Here is an 18,247-nt window from a genome sequence, read left to right as displayed (position 1 = left end):
TGAGGCTGAACAATATCAGGTCAGACTGTATTGTTCTTACAGGACAGAAAATCTGTGAGAGTGTCTACTTTGGAGACACTTTGGAGAACTTTTTGTACTAAAGTACTGTGCTGTTTCATCTGTAAAGTACTGAATTTTAATGTGTATTTGATAAGATTTGGGCTGAAATAACACTTAATGTTTTTGTATTTTCCAAGTACTGTTCCTGGATTTGTACTTGCATATTTTATTAGTTACTGTTCTTGTTTTTTGTTTGGTACTTGCAAGCTGCTAACAACAGACGGTTTATATTGTATTTGATTACACAATTAGACAAAACAGTTTAGCACAATATAGTGTAATCAGAACTACTCAAAAAATCAACTTAGCCTTGATCTTGTAAAATCACAAGTGGTCTAAATGTACAACTTACCCTTTTCAGGAGGACATTCTATAGCAGGAGTGTGCATGAAAAGAGATTTTATTTTATTCTTCCCTTCAATAAAAAGCAAGTAAACTGAAATGACAAGGTCAATTCTGGTATTAATGTTTCCTCTTGGACTTTTGTGAAAATTAAAAAGAAATGTAATTCATTTCTGATCCAGAGAATGAAAAGTGTTAGGAAGTTTCAGTGTGATGTTGGAGATGCACCAGAGACAATTAAATCAGTAGAACTGAAAAGGTCCAAGTAAAGCTCTAGTTGGAGTTCTTTTTTTTGTTGTTTTGTTTTTCAAAATATATATATATATATATTTTTTTTGTCTCATGAGAAGACATCCATTCCTTCATACGCCAGACTCTCCATGGGGATATGTCAGAGATGTCATATATGTTCTTTTGGACTAGGACATAACTACTCAGCTTTGAAATCTGTTTGTTGCTCACTCTTTATTGAATGTTAAAGAATCAGTTTATCTGACTATATTGCAGTGACTGCAAAAAAAACTAGGATGAAACAAAACAAAACAAAAAAATAAAACAAAACAACCCCCCCACAATTCTAGCAATGATGAATACTTGATTATGTCACAGAGGCAGCAGCAGCAGAACTGAACAAGCACAGCCATTAATAATAAATCATCTTGTGGCCACAGTATTTATAAGAAAATAATGACGTATGAGTCTCACACTTCCTAAATCAAGACTGTCTTTATCAGAATTGTATTTTGACTTCTTAGTAAATTAAATAAACCTCTAAACTCTGCAAAATGAATACTCTCCTGAAGAACTGGAAAATCTTTCTAACCTTGAAAATGTACCCCAAAACAGGAAAAAATACCAACACAGCTCTAATGACCTCTGTAGTTGAAGATAGAAGTCATTTAATGCTGGACCTCAGACTCCCTGAAGCTATCAGTACATAATGACTGACAAAATTCAAAGTAACATTGCCTTTTACTATCAATCATTTTTGCACTCGTAGTCTGAAGCAGAATCTAAAAACTTTCTTGCTTTTCTGAAGTTTATCAGAACTTCTTTAATCTGTAGTACTAGTAATACATTTTTCAATCCAGACTTTATAATGTTCAAATTTCAATATTTCTTGTTTTAGGCCAAAAATTAAAAACAACAACAATAACAACAAACAAACAAACAAAAACAGTTTTCCAACACTATTTTCAGAGTTTTGCTCTTGATCTCTGGAAATAAAGAAAACTCAATGTAATATTGTTTTCTCAGTCTCTAAAAGCTTTCTATTCATTTTGAAGTTCCAATATAATTTCATTCTTACAGTATTTTTTTGCTCCTTTTACAAATTCTTCAATATATATTTTCACTTCCAGGATAATATTAGGGCTAGCTACCTACTGACTCTGTTACTAACACCAAGTAAAGCCATGTTACAGTAAAACCCTTTTATTTCTCCTTTCTGCTGCATGAGGGAGATTGCAGAACAGAAGAAAAAGCTGGTTGTTTTGAAAGATACATGCTAGAGCAACTTTTACGTTACATGGCCAGTAATGGCCATTTGATCTCCTCTTACTCAAGGTCAGAATGTTGCTAAAATAAGTAGGTGACAATTCTCAATCTCACAAGTTTCAATTTCCTAAATGCAAATTTTATATAAAATACATATTCTTTGCATTTTCACTGGTCTGTGTTTTACCAACTAGGCATACAAAATTGAAGAGTGGAAAGTCTTAAATGAAGATGCATGTACAAACTCCACCAAATGGAGACCACCCAGTAAGTATTTCTCATAATTTTAGAGGCAGAAATTACACAGAACAGTACTGTTTACATACAAGTGTTAGTGGCCTTTTCAGTCTCTCTCTAACCTAGAGCTATAAATGCAAACTAAAGTGAGAAGCTGACACCTTTTTCTCTAGAGTTACATTGGTTTATCTATGCCAGCAGTGCCTCAGAGCACTGACAGCATGTATACCAGCAGGAATTTCTCTCAGTAGTTTTGCTGCTTCCCTGCAGAATATGCTCTAAGCTGGCAAACCCTCTTTTGCTAGGAAAGCGGCATCCATGTAAGGCATTTCCCCACATCAGAATGATTTTGGCTCTGGTATGGCTTTTTCAGAACTACATGTTGACAAAACTAGTCAGCAAAACTTGTGGGTCGATCTTAAGTATCTGTCCCTGCTGTCTTGGTCCATTTCCATCGATCTGCCATCTTCCTGGCAGTCAAGTCTGTCTAGCAAATCCTGGTACAAGTAGCCTGATTTAAAGGCAATGGAGAAGAAGAGGAAAAAAAAAATAATATATATATATATATATACACATATATACATATATATATCCGTAGGCATAGCTAGGCTTTAAGATTGCTGAATGCTATTAATTTCCTAATTTGTATTTCCAACAAAACTTGATGTCATGTCTTACAGTAAACTAAGCCATATATAGTGCTGTTTTCATTATATGCTGTTTAAGAAGCATATATGTAAATAATCTCCCCCTAGAACCAAAGTTCCTAAACCAATAAACACTACAATTCCTTTAAAAATAAAACCTTTGATTTTTCAGTAGCTTCTTATAACTTTGTCTTCAGCTTAAAAGCAAAACATGTAAAATAGCATGACTGGTGAATGGGTTGTTGTTATCCTGAGCTGGATTACTCCAGCAAAAAGCACTGAAATAGTTTCTGCTGTGTTTTCTTGCCACTGGTATAAAGAGTGCCAGAATGTCACTCTTAGCCCAGTCAGAGAAAATCTTCATGCCTTTAAACAGCCTCTCTTTCTTTTCTACTCAAACTACCTACGTACATTTAATGTTTTGCTTATACTATGTTTACATACATATAACATAAAATTAAATATAGGTAGTTAGCTTGAACAGTGGACTGATATTAGCATTATGCTAGGTCATTTTCAGTGTTTATTACAATATTCTAGCTACTGTATGTTGACATTTTTTGTTGATTTACCCACCATCCGGGCAGCTGTCTCTCTGGTATAACAATTCTCAGAATGGCCTACTGCATCAAGTGCAAGAAGTTTGTGCAATTACAACTTCTGTGTCTCTTGACTGTCTTGTATTTTGTCCTTGATACATTACTGGAGCTATCTCAGTTGCTGATGTTAAGCCATTTCCTCAGGCACAGGATGCCTTTTTTCTAGACTTGTTCCTTTGAGATCTGGGCAGCAAATTTGGGTTTAATCCACTTCAATCTTCATTGCAGTTTTACTGGAAGCAGATGTTACCTCTTCTTTAACAGTTTGCAGGTTCTCAGGCAGCCTGAGGGACCCACCATATGACATCCGTGTTTGGTTCTAAATATACACCTGCACATTGTGTTTTCTTGGGGCAAGAATAGAGCAAAGAGACTCTCACTTCCTTTTGCACAACAGTACTTTCATCTCTTGACTGGAAAACTTTATTTATTCCCTGTAGCTATGCTTAACAACATTTCCTCTTTTGAATAGAAGGGTTAATTATTCTACTTTTAGTACTATCTGAAAATGTACTACAGGTTCATTGCCTGCTTTAGTAGTCCTAAACATCAACACTTCAAAATGTAAATCTTTTATCCCTTAAGTCCCATTTCAGATGAATACAGAAAATTCAGACAGGTTTTGGTTAAGAGAACAGAGGAGCCTACACATATATCCCACGAGGCTCGTCTTAAACAACTATCATGTTATTAGAAATAGGGTCAGAATAGATATGTGTAAAATTGCGACATCTTACAGAATAGAAGAGAACAGTAGGATTAAGCATGAAAGTGAACATGTCAACCATAAATATAAAAGTGTTAAAAATGAAAGTGAAGTCCATAACATGATAGGGACAAAAAAGACAGTAACAATATGGAAATTTGCTATTTCATTTTTAGCTTTCTATTTATGTGAGGACATTGTATGACAGATAGGCGGGTCATAGAAATGGAATCAAGAGTGAAGGCCAGAAAAGTACCTTTCATAAAAGAAACTTCTTGGAAGGAAGGAAGGGAAGGAGGGAAGAAAAGAGGGAAGGAAGGAGGGAAGGACGGAAGGCAGGAAGGAAGGAAGGAAGGAAGGATTTTTTGTAGGACTTCCTTTTTGTGTTAAAACAAATCTTTGTTATTAAAAACAAGCATTTGTTTGCTCATATAACAATAAATGATATTAATTTGAATCTTTTGAACTTTTTTTCTCTCCTAGATATTTCTATGAACTGTTCTGGTTAGTTTTATTTTTTTAACATTGTTGAAGTAGAAGTAAAACTCTCAAGAAGGTTGACAGGGTCTGCTGTTTATGAGGTTGCAGGGTAAAAGTATTCGTATCTAGATATCTCTTTGACGTTCCCCTTGTATACTAAGTTTGTCATCCAGTCAGTCAACAACAGCAATGCCACATGGCTTAGATGACAAGTCACATACCACAAAAGCAACCAAAGATAAAGGTGAGGCAAATAATTATGGACTTCTTGAAAAAGCTATATTAAGCTGTAATGTAACTTAGGCTCTGATCATGCAGAAGTATAGATCCATTGTTCTACTTTCATGATCAGACCAAGATATTTACATAGCTGGTGTCAAAGATCTGTAAAAATAGCTCGGAACATATATCTATTCCTGCTTAAACTCTGAGCCCCTCTGTGGGGGTTGATTATTTTCAAAAGCCTAGTTGAAATCATTATGTTTTCTGAGATCCTGAAGGCACAGAACAGGTGTTAGACCCCTTTTGAAAGTTGATCAAGCACATGTTAGACAAAGTAAACAAGAGGGAAAAAAGTAAATCCAGGACTAACCCAGCTGGTGGTGGTAAAATAGCCAAGAAAAAAACAACAACAACAACAACAAAAAACTGTCAAAATAGCAAACCAAATAGCAAACCAAAATCCCCATTAAAGAACTAAAAGGACTAGACTACAAACTGATCTAACAATGGATAAAAAAAAATCCTATCTGCATCTGTCGCTACATTGTATGATTGCTAGTGAACCTCAAGATGCACTGATTTGCAGGTGTTCTACATAGAACACCTACATGACTGAGAATAAATGTTTGAACGTAGAAAATATTTCCACATATTCTTGGATGCAGTTATCCAGCTATGTCCTATTCAAGAGGAGCATATGAACCCTTTGCTACATCTTGTGACTTGGACCATTCTCTCTAAGTCATTCACCTCTTCCTCCTTGTATTCTGAGATTAACATATCCTACCGTGCCACAATATGGGTGATTATTCATCATTTCATTCTAACACTACTACTGTAAGGCAGTCATTTGACATAGACCAAGGAAAAATAGATCTGAAGATAGAAAACAGCAAAGTCAGCAGATTTATGAGAAGTCAACATGCTGTTCTCTTATGCTAGATTAACATTCTATTGCCTGATGAGGATAGTTTTATGCCTTCCGCTGAAGTCATGTCCTTAGACTATCACAAAACCCTTCTTTCCTGAATATATTCCAAAACGGTTATTTCATTTTGTTCTACAAAGGCCCATATCTTCAAAAGACAGGCTACATGTTTCAGACAAATATCAGATATGCTTTTTCAAGACACAGACCTATTCTGCTTGACATTTGTAGGCGTAAAGGATAAATCAGATCTTATACATCCCAGTAAAATTTTTACAAAGTATAAACTAAAAACATTTTCAAAAAATGAAACTTCTTTTTATTATATAATGTGGATTTATAACATTTCTTGTAAAGAAATAGAAACACATTAAAAATCCTTTCTATTTTTGTTTGGAAAACATAAATATCTCCAATCATCTAGAAAGCATAACAGCTCCAGTTTATAGCTGAAAATAGCTGTTCCACTGGGCAAAATGGTTTGAAGAATACTGAGGAAGTCCTTAGCAACCCTTTCTTTAAAGATTGATGTGATCTGCAGAATATTTGAAACCCCATACTTCCTCCACCAAAAACAAAACCAAAAATGTTATTTGTAGCCATTCTTAAAATGGAGCCCAAAGAAGAAAGAAAGCATCTCACCTGCACTATTTACAGTTTAATTAGTGTTGAAAAGTACAAGTACACTTCGTTGAAGTAATTCAGGCCCAGAGTCAGATTCCAGGGTGAAGAAATCAACGCAGCAGAGTTTAGGGCAGCTGAAGCCTCACTTCTAATTTGGATTTGTATACCTAGATGGCTGGACTGAGGTTGTGATCCAGAATTTTTCTACAGTTCAGTTCATCTTTTCAATTGAGCTGACTGTTAGCAGAAATAAAAATGCAAACAATTGGCTAAATTAATTGCTATTTTGTTATTTGGCAATACCGTTAGTTTTTATAATCTAGTTTATTTTCAAAACCTACCAGTAGTATATTCATGTGCTTTCAGGCAGTTTGCCCTTCCATACATCAGATATGTAGCTCCACTGTTTATTGACTCCTCACTTCCCCCCCTACAAATGGCCTATAAAACCTCTCAAAACAAAGTGTATGATTTACAAGGCAATCTCAGCAAGAAGCAGCAAATGGTCTCATACATTCAAATGTCCCTGCAAGACCAAATAAATACATTGGGCAAAATATAGGTTGTTGCAGACGGTGCTGAAGCGTGCCTCAAGCCTTTTTAATGCATAGAGATCCCAAATTTAAAGCTGTTTATTGCCAGGGACCAAATGCTTCGTCGAGGTGATGAGTGTTTCTTGAACTAAAAAGGTATAGGATTTGTTGTTGTTGTTCACCCACAGAAATGGAAGGGAAATATGTGTATGTGATTTGTAAGCTCACCTTTGTCCCTGATAGAGGCCACTTCCTGTAAAAGTCATTGTGCTGTAGATGCAAGTTGCCCAAGTCAGTTGGAAAAACATAGCACATGGTATAGAACAGAAATGTTTACATAGTGATGTTTGGAAGATCAGTATCAGTCCTGCTGCATTTTGAGATGTATTTCAGAAGAGTCATAAGTATTCATTCAATGTGAGAACCAAAAGTATGAGTTTTCTGTTGTTGCCATGTTTAGGTGAAAACAATGAGTATGAAGTGAGAAATCTTGAGAAAGTCGTCAGCTAGTGGTCCCAATGAAAATTTTGCACTGTGATATTCTGCTTGTCCAGATACAACTTTTATGGCTGGTCTGTGGCTCCATATGAAAAAGGTAAAAATTACATTAAAGACTGTATGAATTTTTTACTTACTGACAAAATTTATCCTTTCATAACTTTGCTCAGAAGATGAAAAATAAGTTAACGCTGCTGCATCATGTTCAGTATGCGGTATGTCCTGCATAATCACAGCTAACAGAATATCAGGTACTTGTGTCATACATGAAGATGATCAATGGCAGTGATGACCAGGAAATTCAGATTTTAAAACTTGGGAGTCTGCATGCAAGTTCCTAAAAGCATCTTGAGTCATCTAATAAGGTGCTATTGTTTAAAGATAATAAGATATGTAGCTTTCTATCAAAGGAGTGGGCTTGTGTTTATTTTCATTTTTCCAAAAAGTTGTTTTTAAAAATTTTTCAGTGTTCCACTTTCCATAACATACTCATCAGCTAACATTAAAAAACAAGAAAACAACCCCACCCAAATGTTCCACTTTGCTTCTGTTCACAGCAACTCCATTTTATTTATTTATTTACTTATTGGATGGAGGGGTGATGACAATAATTACGAGCTTTTCAAATCAACTCTGCTAACTGGATTCTGGAGAGTTTTGGAAGTGTACTTTTTTCCCAATTCATAGTAAGTGGGCATTTTTATATGTCAGAATTTCTTCAGGAGTTACTTTTCTGTTATTGTTTCTAAAATTATTTTCAGTCATAACATATAACATATAGCTACACTGGAATTCTTGTTAAGACAATGGAGCTTCTTAGTGCTCCTAAAAATGAGGATATTAAATAAAATGCTAGGTGTGTAAATAATGAACTTCTAAACAATAAGTTTCGTTAGTTCTAAGAATAATTGGTTTAAAATAGTGGCATGATGCTGAAAAGGTGAAGATGTAATGCAGATGAAGCATAATGAAAACGAATTTGAAAAATATGAAGAAAAATGGACATATTAATGCAGCATTAAAATTTTCATTACAGTAGATAAAGCATGTTACACATCAGGCTATAAATATGCAATTTTATATAGTTTAATTTTACACAAGGGGCTGGAGAATATTTTCAGTTCTATTGCTTAAACAGCAGGCCTATTTTTTATGTGTGTATGTATCTATGTATCTTTGTATTTATTTAAAGTCAGGTTTAATCTTGAATGATACCATTTAGGAATCTACGGCAAATACAGTGAAATATATTCAGTGATGTCTATGATTACATGTGAAATATAGACAAATGCATGCTCTAATTTATTATATCCTCTGGACAGAATATAATGTTTCTTCTCTTTAACTTTCAGCAGTAAGTGGCAAAATAAATATCAGAAAGAAACCACATGTTTACAGAGTTACATGTGAATGAGAAGAGATGCAATTTCATTTATTTTCTTATTTTGGGGGTGATAAAGGAACAAAATCAAAGGAACAAAATCAACACTAGTAGTATCAGACAATGAAGCTTTTTTTCAGAGTGATTATAAATGATTTATAGAGCTCAGTACCAAGTGAAATTTCAAGGAGGATTTAACATTAATCAACTGTCTTAAAACTTTTGGAAAGTGTAAAAATATATGATTTTACCCAGCCATTCTCTCTTGCTGGGTCCATCGTTTACTCACTGTTCTATATGATTGCCACTTTGAATTAAACACCTTTTCACACCATTTGTTGTGCAGATGGCAAAGGGCTCCGCGAATGACAGAGCTGAAATCCCAGGAGCTCTGAGCAGCACGCTGGAAATACATCGCAATAAGCAGGCATCTATTACTCTTCATTTGGCTGTAATCTCCTCCTCCAAATCCTTGACTGTCTGCTCTTCCCTTTGGCTTTTCTCTCATAATACACAACCTCTGCATATTTTTTAGAGAGCTCTGGTGTGGAGATCTCTGTCAGTGTCTAGACCACCCTCCATAAAGTTCAACAGTTTGACAATTCGCACCTCTCACCACCTGGCAGCAAGGAGCGGGTATCACCTCCTCTGTGCTCTCGGCTGTGAACACATTTGGCAGTGGTGTGAGAGAGAGAGAGCTACTTAGAGCAGCTGTAGCACAAGTCCCCCGATGCTCCTCATGCCCCTGGGCCATCCAGAATCTGCCAGTTGCTGCTCTGGAAAGCAGCACAAGAGCAGGGACATCGTGCCAGCTCTTCTCCATGTGTCCTCCTGACCTTAAAGCATTCACACCTCCCTCCACACCTTTATTCATCCCTTTCTCAGGGGCATGAATAATAATGAAGAGCATTATTATTATTATTAATGGTGTTTTTGTTTGTTTGTTTGTTTTTGTTTTTATTTTTTATTTTAATTTTATTAAGCCCACCTTAAACACACAGGCGAAAGAAGAAAATAAAATAAAACAAAACCCAACATACCTGAAATTGTTTGGGTCTCTAAAACTACTCCCATCTCATCCTCATATGTAGTAACCTCTCTGAGTGTGCTGATCATTATATTTGTCTGGTTAGCTGCTAGACAAAAATTGCTTCATTTTCTTCCTGGACTCATTCAGGCCAGCATTCATATCCTTCTCTTGGCTGAATTTGGAGCAACCAAAAAAAAAAACAAACCACCGGACTTTCAAATGTTCTTTTCCAAGCCAGATCTCAAGAACTGTACTCTATCCACCCTATTCATTCTTGCTATCAACCATCTTTGGCAGTTAACCATATTCTCCACAAGACATTCTCCTCTGTGCTATGCTAACTTCCAATTCTGATACCTTTCCTGCTTCTCCTCCTAGTTTTTAGTCACTTGCTATTTAGTATGTCCTCTAAAGGATTTTTATTTCTTCAAGTTTGTATGTGTTTTCTAGAGTTCAGTCACAGCTCTTCATTCTCTATGTCTTTTCAGGTTAACTTCACTGAAAGATACAGATTTAAATGAACTATTGAATTATTTGCAGGCAGTGTACTGCTTTAATTCCATATTTCAAATGTAAATCTTAAATTCTCAGTGCATCTCTCCAACATAAACATCTAGCACTTCAACTTTTCTCCATTTCGTCAAACCCATTTGCTATCCCTCACCTCACTTCATGCTTCAATGCCTACTTTGGCATCGTCTTTGATTTTGGCAAATCTCATCATCCACAAATCAAGGTTCTGTTAATACTTGCAGATTTTCTGTATACTGCTTTTCAGCTTCAGCCATTGATAAAATGACAGCTTGTTATTTCCTTGCAGTACCGTTCCCTGGATTAAGAATGGAATGATTTTCAAATATCCTTTTTTGGAATGCTGCTTAAGTAAGTCTGTCTTGACTTCTCTTTTTACCATTTATCTGCTGGGTTTGCGTTGTTCATTATATCAAATGTGTACTACCTGTCTTCATTCCCAGGCCTCCTGAAATATCTCTGTACAGTCGTGTTTAAAAGGAAAAGTTTGTCTTCTCATTTTTAAGTTTAATGTTATATTACCTCTTTTTTTTTTAGTAGAATAGTCTGTAAACATCTGGCTTTATTGTAGTTTAAATCCCTCTTAGAGACATTTCATTTTAGAGATATCTTTTTTAGCATGGAAATGTAAAACTTCTGCTGTACCATGATCACTGTCTCTCATTTTCTTGCGTGTTTCCAGTTGACTGTCTGCAGTTGTTACTTCTTGCTATACTTTAAGCTCTTTGAAACTGGGAAGGTCTTTCCAATAAGTGTTTGGACAGTATGATCCTGGTCAATGACAATATTCTTGTCACTTCATAGACTGTCTCCAAAAATTGCTCCTTTCACTGGGATGCTGGTGTTGCAAGAAAAAATCATAAAATATTTCTTCAAAGTCTTCATCTCTTCCCTGGCATTTTTTTTCAATAGAGAAACATAAATAATGTAGATTTCTAAAAGTAATGGCAATGCTTCAGATCATTTTATTACGTAGGTGAGTTATTTTTGTGTTTTCACAAGGAGCTGGAGGCACACATTGAAATGCATCATGGACATCCATGTGTCTGGATTTCAGAACAGAATGGGAAGCTGATCTTGACTTACTGGGGATTTTCAGAGAGAATTCATTCATTGCTTATGGGCACTTCATGTGGAAGTGGCATACTCTGCTGTGTCTGATGGAAGGGAATAAGATCAGATTAAATGCTAAGGAAGGGGGAGAGTTGTGGAAAAACTTAAAAATACCCTGCCACCTTTTTGCTATGGGAGAAAAAAGAACAGTCAACAACACTGAAGAAAAAAATATCTGATCTACAGATTTTAAGAGATAGAATAGAGCAAAATCCACCTAAATCTATAGAGAGAAACAATAAATTAAACCTGTTACTGAAGAAAAATTATATAGGCATACAATTAAAAAAAATGCCTGTTAAAGTATTTCTATCACATGTAGAAAAACTGCCACATAAAGAGCACCTTCAAGAAAACTCTTAGAGTATTAATGAATTATACTTTTCCAAGAAATCTTTATGACAAAAGTGGCATGCGATATGAGGATATTATATTATATTCCCCTCCTTCAGTATAAATATAGATTCTAAGAAAAAGAATCATTAAAAATCATTAATTTTTTGTTTTTGTTATTGTTGTTTTTCATATCTGAGAGAAAATGTATTGACTTTATGTTGAAGATTATAAAAGGTGAGAAAAGCGCCATTAACATTTGTAATAAGTACTGATATCTGTAGTAAATAGTCTGGAAAGAAAATTTAGAAATTCAACTACAGTAATTAGTAGTGACTTAATTTAGAGCTATTGCAGGTATGAGTTAGTGAAGGAGCTGGGGAGTTATTTTTATCAGACACCTATGTCAGTGAGACAGATTTCCTCTTTTGTGTGCTAGCCATGGATCCCTATTAGGAAGACGGAAATGCATAAAACTATATAAATGACATACTTTCTTCATGGGAGTGTCTATGTTCTTTTCTGCTGTATTCTGTCAACTAGCTTTTTTAATCTAAAAATGTCTAAACAGATTCAATCTTAGGTCTTCTATAGTTTATGAAACAGTCTTCCTCTTCCTTTCAGGATATAGTGTCTCCTGGTGCCTCCCATTGCATAAGGATATAATTACCAGAATAGCTGTTGCTATTTGTGTTTTTCAAAGAACCAAACAGTAGAGAAATCTGACACCTTTTCGATTTCAAGCCTCCCTATCAACTTTGTTCAAGTCATCTGAACAAAGTATTTCATCTGGCACCATTAATTGCTGTCCTAACAGGAAAGTAACTGTCTCTGTTTTTCCTGAGTCCACGTCTGGCTGCCAAACAGGTAAGTCTCTCCGTCAGTATCTCTCTCAGGTTCCACAACTGGAGTTACATAGGTCAAGTAATTTCTACAGAGTGGATATGGAATTCTAACTTATTTTAGAATGTTAGCAATAACATATCCTCAAATATCTGAAAAATAATGCATGTTTTCATGCAACGTGTTTTATTATATTTACTGAAATAAAGCCATTTTTATGTCAATGAAGAGAAATAGCATGATTTATCTGCAACTAAGCATCTACTATAGCATGAAATTATTTCCTGGAAGCATTTATATCTCTAAACTGACAAAAGAAAAGGAGCCTAGGGTGATTCCAATGTAGATCTCTACATAATACTGTACTTGGATGAATGAATCTCAGATCTTCAATGCAGTCAACTTCTTATGGTTAGATACAATTCACCGTACAGTTCACAGTTAAAGCCTTTCATTCAGATTAACCATAACTTGCAAACTGCTTTATCAGTGCTAAATCTAATCATTTCCAGCTATTCACCTCACACCTCTCAGATAGTGTCAATGTGAAAGTAAAATAATACTGAGAAATAATAATAATAAAAAAATAGTAATAATAGCAGTAATGATAATACTCCTCGGTCAGTCCAAGAGTCCTAGTTGTATCAAGAGGGTTAGTACATTACAACTAGACACAAACAAATCTCTTACCTGGACTTTGCATCAGACAGAAAATAATGATCAGTCACATCCAGCTCTAGAGTGGGAGGTCCTCAGGTGTTTATGGCCAGATATGCAGAAAACCCAGCTTTCTACTGTCTTTGGGATGAGCCAGTGAAAGGATGTAAGTGTCCTAGATCCTACTTGATAGGACCTAGGTACCTAGATGGAGAATAAAAGGGTCTCATCATTAGTTTGATCATAAATAGTGATAAATTTATTATCCAATGGCTCTGTGTTTAACAACATGAGCTCAAGAGCAGAATCCCAATGTCAGTACCTTGTATGACTGAGATGTAACAGATGGCAAAGCTAACCTTTTACTGCCTTACAATTGGTTGCAGAAGGGAAAAAAAAAGTGTAATCTGAAGTTGTAAAACACCTAAATACAAGGAATGGGAAGGAATAACACTACTGTATTCCTCAGGCCACAGGAGAGGAACTGTGAACCTGAGAAGATGCTTGACTTGATGAGTTCTCAGCCTTTACTGAAGCATGACCATTCTATTCTCTGATTGTATCTTTGCCGAAACAATAAAATTATGTTTCTAACTCAGATAAGCCAGACTCGCTTGCAAAACAGCAGGCTTTTTCACCCATTTCTGCAGACTCACCCACAGCATTTTAATATAATTGATTTTTACATTAGAGTACAACATTAAACTTGATCTCAGGCAACCCTAAAATTAAAATAGATTTATTTTTTAAAGGGGATGAAGTTATAGGGAACAAAACTAAAGCAGCCTTCCTTCCCCAATTCAGTGGGTTGTTTAATGTGTTTTATTCAGAACAAGCACCTGGCACACACATTAGGTTTGGAACTTCCAGCAGGCTGAACAGTTAAATTAAGGTAACAATTGCATGAAAACTTAAATGTTATTTGTAAAGGGTCTTTTTCTTTCTAATTCTTAAAAAGGTATAAGTTTAAAAAATAATTTATGACATAGATAAAAATTACATGCATTTTGAGATGTGACATTCCTTGCCTTGTATTAGGAATTAGACATTTCTGTAGAGAAACATAACTCAGCAGTAATTTCAGGTAATTGTTAAGAGCTCTGTTTTGAAGTTTAATGTTTGAAAAGATTTGGAATATTTTACCTATAATATGATCAGATCTTCAACATTGCTACCACCACATAAAACTTAAGCATACTAATACAATATAATTTCCAGTTTATAATACTTTTTTTTTTTTTTTTTAATTGAGAGAGAACATGAGTTGCTTGTTCTTTTGTTTTGTTTGGATTTATAGGTGTAGTCTAGTGCAAGGTAGTTTTGATTGTCAGAAATTTCACTGAATATAGTAATTGTAAAATATGAGTGATCTTCCTTAAAAGTCTACTTTATGGAAATTAGTTAATATAAATCTGATTATATATATACATATATATTTAAATAGACTTTGTTGGTTTTGTTCCTTGATCACAAAGAATTTATTGTTGAATTTTAAACTAACTTTAAAATATTAGAAATACATGGATTTTATTTCTCCTGTCATTCTTTAAAATGGTAAATTACAGTTCTTTCTTTATCACCTACTTCCATGAGAGTATAGCTGTATTGTGAAAAAAGAGCAATTTGGCCTCTTATTTTAAGCTTTATGGTAGACAGTTCTTTCTTATATCATTGCGTCATTCTTCGGTGTAATTTCATTTCTTTAATTACTGGAATAGCTACTGAAATCAAAGAGTACTCCCCATAAAAAGATACAAAGGCTTTGGTCTCATCTTTCTTTTAAATTAGTGACTTCATGGAAACAAAAAGATGCAGTTTCATTTCAGCAAATATAGCTGCATAGAAGTTAGATTTCTTGGCTGAATTACCAGGATTCCCTTACTAGCGAAGTCTCAAGGAACCTATCTTCAGCCCAGAAGCAGATTAGAAAACTTAAATAGTCTAGCCTTCTAATTTTGGAAGGGCTAAAGTTAGGGGCCAAGACTTCTGTCTGGAGTCATAGTTTTTTGAAATCACGATGCTATCATGGCTTAGAGTGTAATATGTTCATAGTGCAAAATCAGAATACATTCTGGACACTACAGAAGAAAATTTCACAGAATCACAGAATCACAGAATTATAGGGGTTGGAAGGGACCTCAAGAGATCATTGGGTCCACCCCCCTACCAAAGCAGGTTCCCTAGAGCAGGTTGCCCAGGTAGGCGTCCAGCAGGCCTTGAATATCTCCGGAGAAGGAGACTCCCCAAGCTCCTTGGGCAGCCTGTGCCAGTGCTCCATCACCCTCACTGTAAAGAAGTTCTTTCGCATGTTGGTGTGGAACTTTCTGTGCTCCATCTTGTGGCCATTGCCCCTTGTCCTGTCCCCACAAACCACTGAAAAGAGGTTGGCCAAATCCCTCTGTCTCCCACACCTCAGGTATTTATACACATTGATGAGATCCCCTCTCAGTCTTCTCTTCTCCAGGCTGAACAGACCCAGGTTTCTCAGCCTTTTCTCATAGGAAAGATGTTCCAGGCCCCGTATCATCTTTGTGGCTGCCCGCTGGACTGTTTCCAGGAGATCCCTGTCTTTTTTGTACTGGGAAGTTTCTGTAGTAGTGCAGATTTAATTAAGGTATAGGATTTCTTAAAGCTACTAGAATACACGAAAGAATCCAAAAAGAGTAAAACATTTTTACATATTACTACTTTTTTTTTTTTTAATGTATATTTCACTTTATTTTTGAATGAACCATGAACTATATTTTCCAAAAAGTATAGAAACACATATTCCAAGGGTATGTCCATTTCTGTAAATATATATATTGTAAATCCAACATACCTGAGTTCAGACTTTCAGAGAAGCTGAAGTTTTTAACTATTCAGATATCATTTAAACTGAGGCCAAACACAATATTATTTTGGCTTCATTTAAACATGTTAAGGCTGCAAACATTAATTTAATGTAATTTAATTTAATTTAATTTAATTTTGTTTTGTGTAGTTTTGTTTTGTTTTATTTATTTTACCATCTGCTGATACATAACAGAAAAAGCAGACTTCTAACCCTTCCACAGTGGTTGTACCTCAAAATTTCTAGTTGTGCTAAAATTCAGTGTACTGTTTCAACTTCACAGGGGAACCAGTTCAGAATTCCAGCAAGACAATAACCACAGTTCTTCCTTGTCTCCTGGCCTAAAGGTCAAGACATGAGGAAGTTTCTGATGAAACTTACCTTAATCAAAATTAAATCACTGTACTGTTCCAGGACTATTTTTAGCTGCCCTGTGTTCATTCCTCAAGTGCTGTAAAATTGCATCCCCATCCCTCCTGATAATGTTTGTCTTGGGTCTGTGTGTAAATTTGGAATGAGCTGTTGGCTCATTACCACATTTTATAGGCGATTGTCCCTCTATTTCCTCACAATTTTCTATCTACATGATCTCTCTGATGCTACAGAATGGAAAGACTGATAGATGTTTTTTCTTCACAGTCTTTCTTTCCTTACCTCAGTCTTTTGCACATAACAAAACCAGTAAGTTCCCTAGAGAGACCTCTGTTCTCTCAAGCATCAGTACAATTCAAATGTCTCCCAGGAGCGGAGTGGCACCAGAACGATGCAATCTAATCAAGTATCGGAGCCCTGGGTCTAATGCTCGAGGTGATGTCACTAGCAAAGACCACAGCAGACTGAATTGAATCCCACCACTTTGGGGGGGGGGGGGGGGGGGGGGGGCGGAGTTAGAGAATGGGAAGGGGTGTGTGGGTGAGTGATGAACAAGCAGAGAACAGTTCCCTGCAAGTACAGTGGTGACTTTAGATGTGAGTAAAAATCAGACTTACTGTTCAACTATTCATCATTTAATACTTAAAAGGATGGGGACTGAATTTTCACAGTAGTAGTATGCTAAGAACTACCTTATTTAAAAGGAAAATAAGAATCGTAATGTTAAAACACAGGAAAACATTTCTATTTCTTTTATTTTCAAAAAACATTTAAATATGTGCCTCTATTTGGTATTTATAGTGACTAGAGGTCTAAGCATTAGTGTTGCCATGTATCCTTCCTGGAGTCTATGGTAATTATGATAGTTTGGGGGTTTGTGCATATTCAGGTGTATGTTTTACACTGTCTGTCTGAACAGACACTACAAGTTCACATTGTTAAGCTTTTCTCCACAAAGACAATCACCTTCCCTTGAAATGTAGGCTGAGATTCTGATGTATTCTCATGATCTCAGAACAAAACTGGGACTTTAGGGTCAGGCTTTGTCTGTAATCTTGTCTTCACGGGGAGGGTGGAAATATACTTTTGCCACAGATGAGAATTACTATTTCTACTCATCCTATGAAACTTTATCTTACTCAGAGTAATATATTCTCCTTTATTGTCTTTCACTGTGTGCACTTCTATCATTATCCATCTGCATAGAGAGAGAAAGCACAACAAATATGTAATAAGAACAAAGAAAATTCTAAATGGTGTAGTGCAGAAACTGTGTGGAGGATAAAGAAGCCATACTGAAACCTATCAACAGCAGCACAACTAACAACTATAATATCTGACCATTTTTTTTAGAACAGATTAATTGGGAAAATACATATCTGATTCCACGTACTGTTACTTAATGTTGTAACCTCTTTTACATAAGGGATCCTTTCACTCGAAGTATAATGGTTCATAGTCCTCTGCCCTTGTATGCAGATCAGAAGAAAGTACCGTAAAGGTGAATTCTAGTGGATAAATCATCTCAAAGAAAAAGTTTACCAGCCTCTTTTTTTTTTTTTTTTTTTTTTTTTTCTTCCCCACAGCACACAAACAAATAGATCTTTAACAGTAAGAATTAATTCAATCATTATTTTGTGCTGGCAAAGTTTCAAGCCAGATCTGGGGTTGATGTATCAGTGAAATTCTCCAGTGAGTGATGTAAATAGGAACCACATTCTATGTTTATCCCCAGGGGTCTAATTCCCATCTTATAAGAGAATATATGGCAAGGTATCGCT

The 18,247-nt window shown here is 35.5% G+C and overlaps 1 long non-coding RNA gene across 4 annotated transcripts in view; it reads left to right on the top strand.

Annotated features, from left to right (window-relative positions):
* Positions 1 to 418: 418 nt before the first annotated feature.
* LOC308190460 overlaps positions 419 to 18,247 on the top strand; it is a 34,085-nt gene continuing 16,256 nt past the window's right edge. Inside the window, exons 1-7 of one of the 4 annotated variants that reach the window (XR_013947212.1) lie at positions 419 to 487; positions 2,094 to 2,166; positions 7,336 to 7,470; positions 7,931 to 8,059; positions 9,101 to 9,181; positions 10,605 to 10,666; positions 12,386 to 12,628. This is a non-coding gene — a long non-coding RNA (uncharacterized lncRNA). Of the gene's footprint in view, positions 488 to 2,093; positions 2,167 to 7,335; positions 7,471 to 7,930; positions 8,060 to 9,100; positions 10,667 to 12,385; positions 12,629 to 18,247 lie in introns of all 4 variants that reach the window. The other 3 variants (XR_013947214.1, XR_013947213.1, XR_013947215.1) reach the window with 3 other exon arrangements.

This window comes from Anser brachyrhynchus (assembly GCF_964034855.1).
Source record: "Anser brachyrhynchus genome assembly, chromosome: 2".
Taxonomy (NCBI): Eukaryota; Metazoa; Chordata; class Aves; order Anseriformes; family Anatidae; genus Anser; species Anser brachyrhynchus.
The sequence above is the reverse complement of the archived record's forward strand: the minus strand, read 5'-3'. Positions and strand labels throughout refer to the sequence as shown.